This window comes from Suncus etruscus, chromosome 18 (assembly GCF_024139225.1).
Source record: "Suncus etruscus isolate mSunEtr1 chromosome 18, mSunEtr1.pri.cur, whole genome shotgun sequence".
NCBI lineage: Eukaryota > Metazoa > Chordata > Mammalia > Eulipotyphla > Soricidae > Suncus > Suncus etruscus.
Window position 1 is genome coordinate 42,030,424 of NC_064865.1, and position 6,632 is coordinate 42,037,055.

At 35.8% G+C, this 6,632-nt stretch overlaps 1 non-coding gene across 1 annotated transcript; it reads left to right on the forward strand.

Moving 5' to 3' along the window:
* Positions 1-5,023: 5,023 nt before the first annotated feature.
* Positions 5,024-5,156, forward strand: LOC125996920 (small nucleolar RNA SNORA51). Its single transcript, XR_007491579.1, has one exon. It is a non-coding gene; the product is annotated as a small nucleolar RNA SNORA51 (small nucleolar RNA).
* Positions 5,157-6,632: the final 1,476 nt, after the last annotated feature.

Consider the following 6,632-nt stretch of genomic DNA (forward strand, 5'->3'; position numbering starts at 1 on the left):
AAGCGCCTTACCTCCATGCTGTCTCTCTGGCCCCTTTAAATCATTCTTCATATAACTAATATATTATCTAAACAAAATACAAATCTAATTATATAATTTCTTAGTCATAAATTCTATTTTTTTCCATTTTAAAAATTCTAAAAGCCACAGAAGATTTATTAAACTCCTTTTTCTATTTTACTCTCCAATCTCTCATGGTAGGTTTATAACATATGGTTTACCTAAATTAATTTTAACCCATTTATCTTTATATAAATGTTCCTTTAGTCCAATTCATCCTATAAAATAAAAATAAATGTTAATAAAATAAATTTACTTACAACAATTTTACCGATTATTTCAGAACAAGCGAGTTTTGAGTTTCATGTGAAGAGTAAATAATTTTTTTCTACTGTATTATTTGCCATGCAGGATGTTTTTGTTTCAGAATCTACGATGATAGTAAACTCCTAGATTAAAAAAGAGGTAACAGCAACTTTTATGAAGCAGCAAACTTCTAAACTATTCTTTTACTTCACCCAGAAAAGATTGTGATCAGGTCATTTCAATTATACACATTTAGAAATAGTGTTATGAGCAATCTAATTGTCCTCTAGCAAGCCTTGTTTAAGAGAAAGTTTTCATTTCCAGAGTCATAGGCATAACTAACATTGGAATGAGATGGGGGAGGTGGTGGTAGGAATTTGAGCTACTGTCCATGGTCCTGACACACACATATACACTAGTTTGGTTGTTTCTGTGGGCCAGGTGCCTCTATTTGCATCATTGTGCATCAACCAAGGAAGTTATATAGATTGCTACAGTGTTTTCAACAAGCCTGTCACTTAAATATATACTTAAAACTGATCTGTATCTCTTCCAAAGAATATGTACTAAAGTTCCTTAGAACTCGTGATTGTGACCTTATTTGGAAACAAGATCTTTGCATATATGTCAAGTTCAGAGAAGGTCAAGTTTAATTCACAAGTATAATTATTAATTACTATTATTACACAAGTACCATATTTTCCAGCTTATAAGATGAGTGGGCGTATAAGACGACCCCCTAATTTTACAGTTAAAACATAGGTTTAGGCCTCTATTTGCTGTATAAGACAGAATGTTCCTGTGCTGCAACTGTATCTTCCACAGTGAGCCAATCACGACAAGCAAAGGTCCAAAGGTTATTCTGTAATAGACTTCCTCTCTGACTCTGGCCAATCTGAGCAGGCTTTTTACAGTGTAGATTCGGGTACAGAACACTGTCTAATTTGCATGCAAAAAAGCTTGCTTGGATTGGCTGAGTTAGAGAGACGGTCCGAGCAGCCTGGCAGTGATTGGTGCAGGATCGAGTTGGAAAATTCGTTTTGTGGCAATATTCAGACAATTTTCGTTTAGCGGCATATTGAAACATTTTTCGGGATATACTCGGCGTCTAAGACGACCCCTGGTTTTCGGTTGACTTTGTTTTTTTTTTTGTTTGTTTCAAAAGTCCTCTTATACGCCGGAAAATACGGTAATATTAGGACATATATACACAAATGGAATGGCCATGTAAAAGCAGAAGTGTAAGTGAAAGCCATCAGATTTGGGGATGAATATGGTAACCTTACTCACGTGTCCATACTTGGACACATATACACAGTGGGGATAGCTATATAAAAACAAAAGCATGGATTAAGTATTCAGATTATGAGATGAATATTAATACTTGCTGATGAATACCAGAAAAAGAGGAAATGGGAAGAGGGCCTATCCAGCCACAACCTCGATGTTAGACTTATTAACTCTCGAACTGTAAAAAATTATGCTTATTATTTACTTATTATTTTCCTGCCAAATCTATGGCAGTCTATTGCAACAGTGATAGAAAATGTGTACAAATACAACTTAAGTATGCATTAGTACTTTATAAAAAATTTTGGCAATACTTTGTGATCAAGATTCTCAGCTATTTATCTATGTATATTCTTCAAGTTCTAGGGCTGAGCGCTTAGCCCATTTTGTACTTCATTATGTATTTTCACTATTACTTTCTTTACTTTCATTATTAAATATATAATTTTTACTCTTAATAGGACTTTCACTATTAAAGATAACAGTGCTTGCAAATAAAATACATCATTGCCTACAAGCCAGAGAGACATGATCAATACAAGGCAGGTTTTATTAGGATTTGTGCTTCAGTTCAAAGAATGTAGATATTTTGCTTAAATAAATATATAGAATATATTCCCTTATATAAAGCTAAGAATAGCTTTATTTCATTCAGAATTTATGTTTATTTGTTTATAACCTATAGAGATTTCTAGATAAACTCTCTTTTTTCTAGGTTCTTAATGGCCCAGGGATACAACCGTTGAAGAAACATGCTGAGAAAGCACAGGGCTGACCTGGTGAATGTATGACATTTTACTTTTTTTTCCACACCTGGATGTTCTCAGGGATTCCTCTTGGCTCTGTGCTCAGGGATCACTCCTAGTAGAATTCTGAGTACTATATGTGCCAGAGATTGAGTTGAGCACCTACCTGCCCTATTATCACTTTGGCCATGAGTTTTGCAAATCCTTAAGGTCCCTTGTAGTCAGGTTCATCCTGCCTGCAGGATGACTTTCTCCCTATCATGTATCCACTCACTTGTCAGGAAAGTTATCTTTATTATTCCTCGGCTGCTTGTATATGCAATCATGCATGCCCAATATATAATGAAAACAGAAAGAATTCCAGCTTTCATTACATTTTTTTCATCTTGTGTGTGTATGTGACTAGAGGGTGTGTGCTCAATTAGCTGCTTGCTGATGTTATCAAGACATCCTATAGGGCATACTGTGGAAGAGTTTCCTGTTCCTTCAAAACAGAATAGCCAGATTGAATTTTCAGACAATGTACTCCAGATAGGAGATGCAGACAAGTGTCACATTAACTCGGAGGGAAATTTTTTGCATTATTGGCAACGAAACTCCCAATTCTTAGATTGTTTTTATTCATTTCTTTTTAAGGGAGTGGTCCTTTACTGATTGTACTTTTCCTATAGATTTCAAAACACGTTTCCTTCCAGGATAAACACAGAATATATTTTTGCTTAGGGAACATTCCTCTTTTTTTTTCCCTTTTTTTTTTGGTCTTTAGGTCACACCCAGAAATGCTCAAGACTTATTTTTGGCTTCTGTATTTAGGAATTATTCATACCAGTGCTTTGAGGACAATATAAGATGCTGGAAATCAAAATAGAATTGGATGCTTGTAAGGCAAATGTCCTTCCTTCCCTCTGTACTATCCCTCTGGCACCTAAAGGACACTGAGATGAAATCTTCTGGAGTAAATTTTGGAACTGAAATCTAAGTATATTACATCTTATTTTAGGGCTAATTGTGTTTAGTATTCACTCCTAAGTCAGTGCTCAGAGATTACACTTGGAGAGATATGGGAAAATTATGTGATGTTAGGTATTAGACCCAGCGTGGCTACAAAAAAGCAATTTTTTTACTTGCTTGTTTGACTCCCCATTTTAAGTATATTATTACATATATTTTAAAATTGACTTTGTTGGAATAATTCACAGAATATAACACATTCATTTCAGAATTCCTATCAGAATTTATAAAAATAGTTTTCTGTAGTTTGTAAACATATGCCACAAATTATGAATTTTATTTTACTATTTTTATCAATTTTATTTTATCAATTTTATTTTCATCAAGTAAGATTGAGATAGACAGTAAGTTGAAGAAAATTGGTTTCAATTTGTAAACACTTAGTTCAAAACTTTACCTTTCTATTTAGGGCTTTATGAATACCATATATTTTGAACTATAAGTCTCGCTTTTGCACCCCAAAAGTCCATCTTATGGAGCGAATGATGCCTGGAGCTGAAATCTGGTTATAGGGGAGGAGGGCATCTAAACACTATGTGTGTCTTCTGGTCAGGTGCCTCTTAAAGAGAAAAAATATGCTAAGTTTCTCTGTGGCATTCTCAGAAAGAGGTGATGGCAGATCCTCCTTTCTGTATAACAACAGCCCAATGCCACACCAGCCAGGGGTCTCAAACTCAATTTACCTGCGGGCCGCAGGAGGCAAAGTCGGGGTGATCTTTGAGTGCAAAGTCAGTAGTAAGCCTTGAACATTGAGGGGTGTGACCCAAACAACTAACACAAAACAAAACAAAAAAAGATTCCTCTAGAGCAGGGCCACAAAATGTTGTACGGAGGGCCGTTTGCGGCCCGCCGGCTGCAAGTTTGAGAACCCTGTGACACTTTCTTACAGAAGTGACCCTGCTCCATGACATAGCCATGCCAAACTTCCAAGTTACCATTTTTTTTCAGATATATAAATCCTAGACCATGTAGATCCATGTCACCTAACACCTTAATATTTTATAGTAGTGTCAGCCCAGTAGTATCATAGAAATCTCATGGGAAACTTATATAGAAATCTAGCAAGCTCAGTAAGCCTAAACATTAACACAAAATCTCAACTTGCACCAACTTCAGCCCAGTTAAAACCTTAGACACTGACACTGGAGAGATATTAGCAAACATTTAAAATTGACCCACGTTAATCTAAATTTTAGACATTCCATTTGTCTTGGTGTTGTAACAAGCAACATGAAGTACATTTGTTTGTGCTTGCATGAAGGCAGGCTATGGTGGTTGGTGATGAAGGGACGCCAGATCACACCAGTGAAGGGATTAGAATTTAAACCTTTAATTTCTGAAATGACTATATTATGAACAGCTTTATAAATCACAGTTTAGGAAAAATAGAAGAAGCATAGTAAGATCGGGAGAGTGTGTAGGAGGTACGGTACTCCCCTTGCACTTGGCCAATCACATATTCAATTCCTGGAACTAAATATGAACCCTTAAGCAATGCGAAGATTTATTATTGAGCATAGTCAGGATAAAGCCTTTAGCAACATTAGGTATACCCCAACTGTTTTAAGAAATGTAATGTGGTGGGAAGAAAGGACACTTGGGATATAGGTCATGGGAATGTTGCACTGGTGAAGGATATATATATAAAAAGAAAAGAAAAGAAAAGATAAAGCCTCCCAATTCTTACCACAGGCTGTGTTCTTTACACTGACTATATAGAAAGAGGAAATACAGTAAATGCACCCCATATACACTTCAACACAGGCCCTTTGCCTGGTCTGTATTGTGAATTTGGGGACAAAGAAAAGAAATGTAATATTTATAATAGGACACAGATTATTCCCACTAAGATTTATTTTATAACTTCCTTGGAGTTGTAGATTCAGACAATGAATACTTGAAAAATGTGGAGAAAAGAGAGACTAGAATTAAGAAAAGGTCAAGACATTTAAGAAAGGCTGGGTAAATTAAAAATATTATTCTTGATAGAATAAATAAAATGACAATACAATGCTGGATAGTACGATAAATTCATATATCAGAGAGGAAGCAAAAGACAAAAAAGAACAAATATGTACTGAAAAGAACTATGTGTATAATATTACTTTTTATTTGTATAAGTCTGGATAGACTTTTTAAAATTATCTGAATTCAGGGGCCGAAGTGATAGCACAGTGGTAGGGCATTTGCCTTGCATGCAGACGATCCAGGACCGATTTTGGTTTGATCCCCGGTGTCCCATATGATCCCCTGAGCCAGGAGTGATTTCTGAGGGCATAGCCAGGAGTGATCCCTGAGCATCACAGGGTGTGACCCAAAAATAAAAAAAAATATCTGAATTTTAACTTATATAAGAGAGAATAATTGTGTAAGCCTCAAGAGATTTAAAAATAGGTATTAAACTGTGTGACCTATGATACATGCCATTTATTGAATGTTTATTGCCTTTCTAAAGCAGATGTTGCAGTCATAAGCCTCAAATGTAATAATATTTGGTGTTTAGTGACATTGGAATAATTTGGTTTTCTGCTTTTGTTCAATTAATTGAGGCAACAAGATTTACAAACTCATTCAGTGCTGGTAGGAATGTTGGTTGGTCCAGACATTTTAGAAAACAGTTTGGTCAGTCCTCACAATAAAAGAAGAGCTTCATTCCATATTAGCCAGAATCTTCACTTCTTAGACTATATCACAGGCTCTCAAGACACAATGCAGAAAAATATCTGCACTTCTACAATCACTACAGCATTATTTAAAATAGCCAAAATCTAGAAACAACCTAAGTGACCAAGGACAGTTGATGGATAAAGATACAATGGTATATATACATAATGGAATACTCAGCCATAAGAAAAGATGGGGTCCTCAAACTATAGCTCATCAAGGACATTTATCCAGTCTATTGGGTGTTTTTGTGCTGCTGCCTGTTCTGCTTAGCAGCTGACTCATCCTGGTCCCTCATCGAGCATGTGTGGGATATGCAATGCACTCTCTGATCCCCTCCTTATTTGTCTCTCAACTCCTCTTAGTCTTGAGCAGGGGTCCTCAAACTATGGTCCACGGATCATTATTATTTATTAATATTTTTCCAACTATAGTCTGGCCCTCCAACCATCTGAGGGACAATCTAGACAGAGTATCGTGCTGAGTAAATTTAGTCAGAAGGAAAGGAACAAACAAAATGATCTCCTTTATATGAAGGATAAAAAGAAGCATAGCTGGAAAATAAAATATGCCCAAAAGCAATAGAAACAAAGAGCATGACAATTGGCCTTCAGT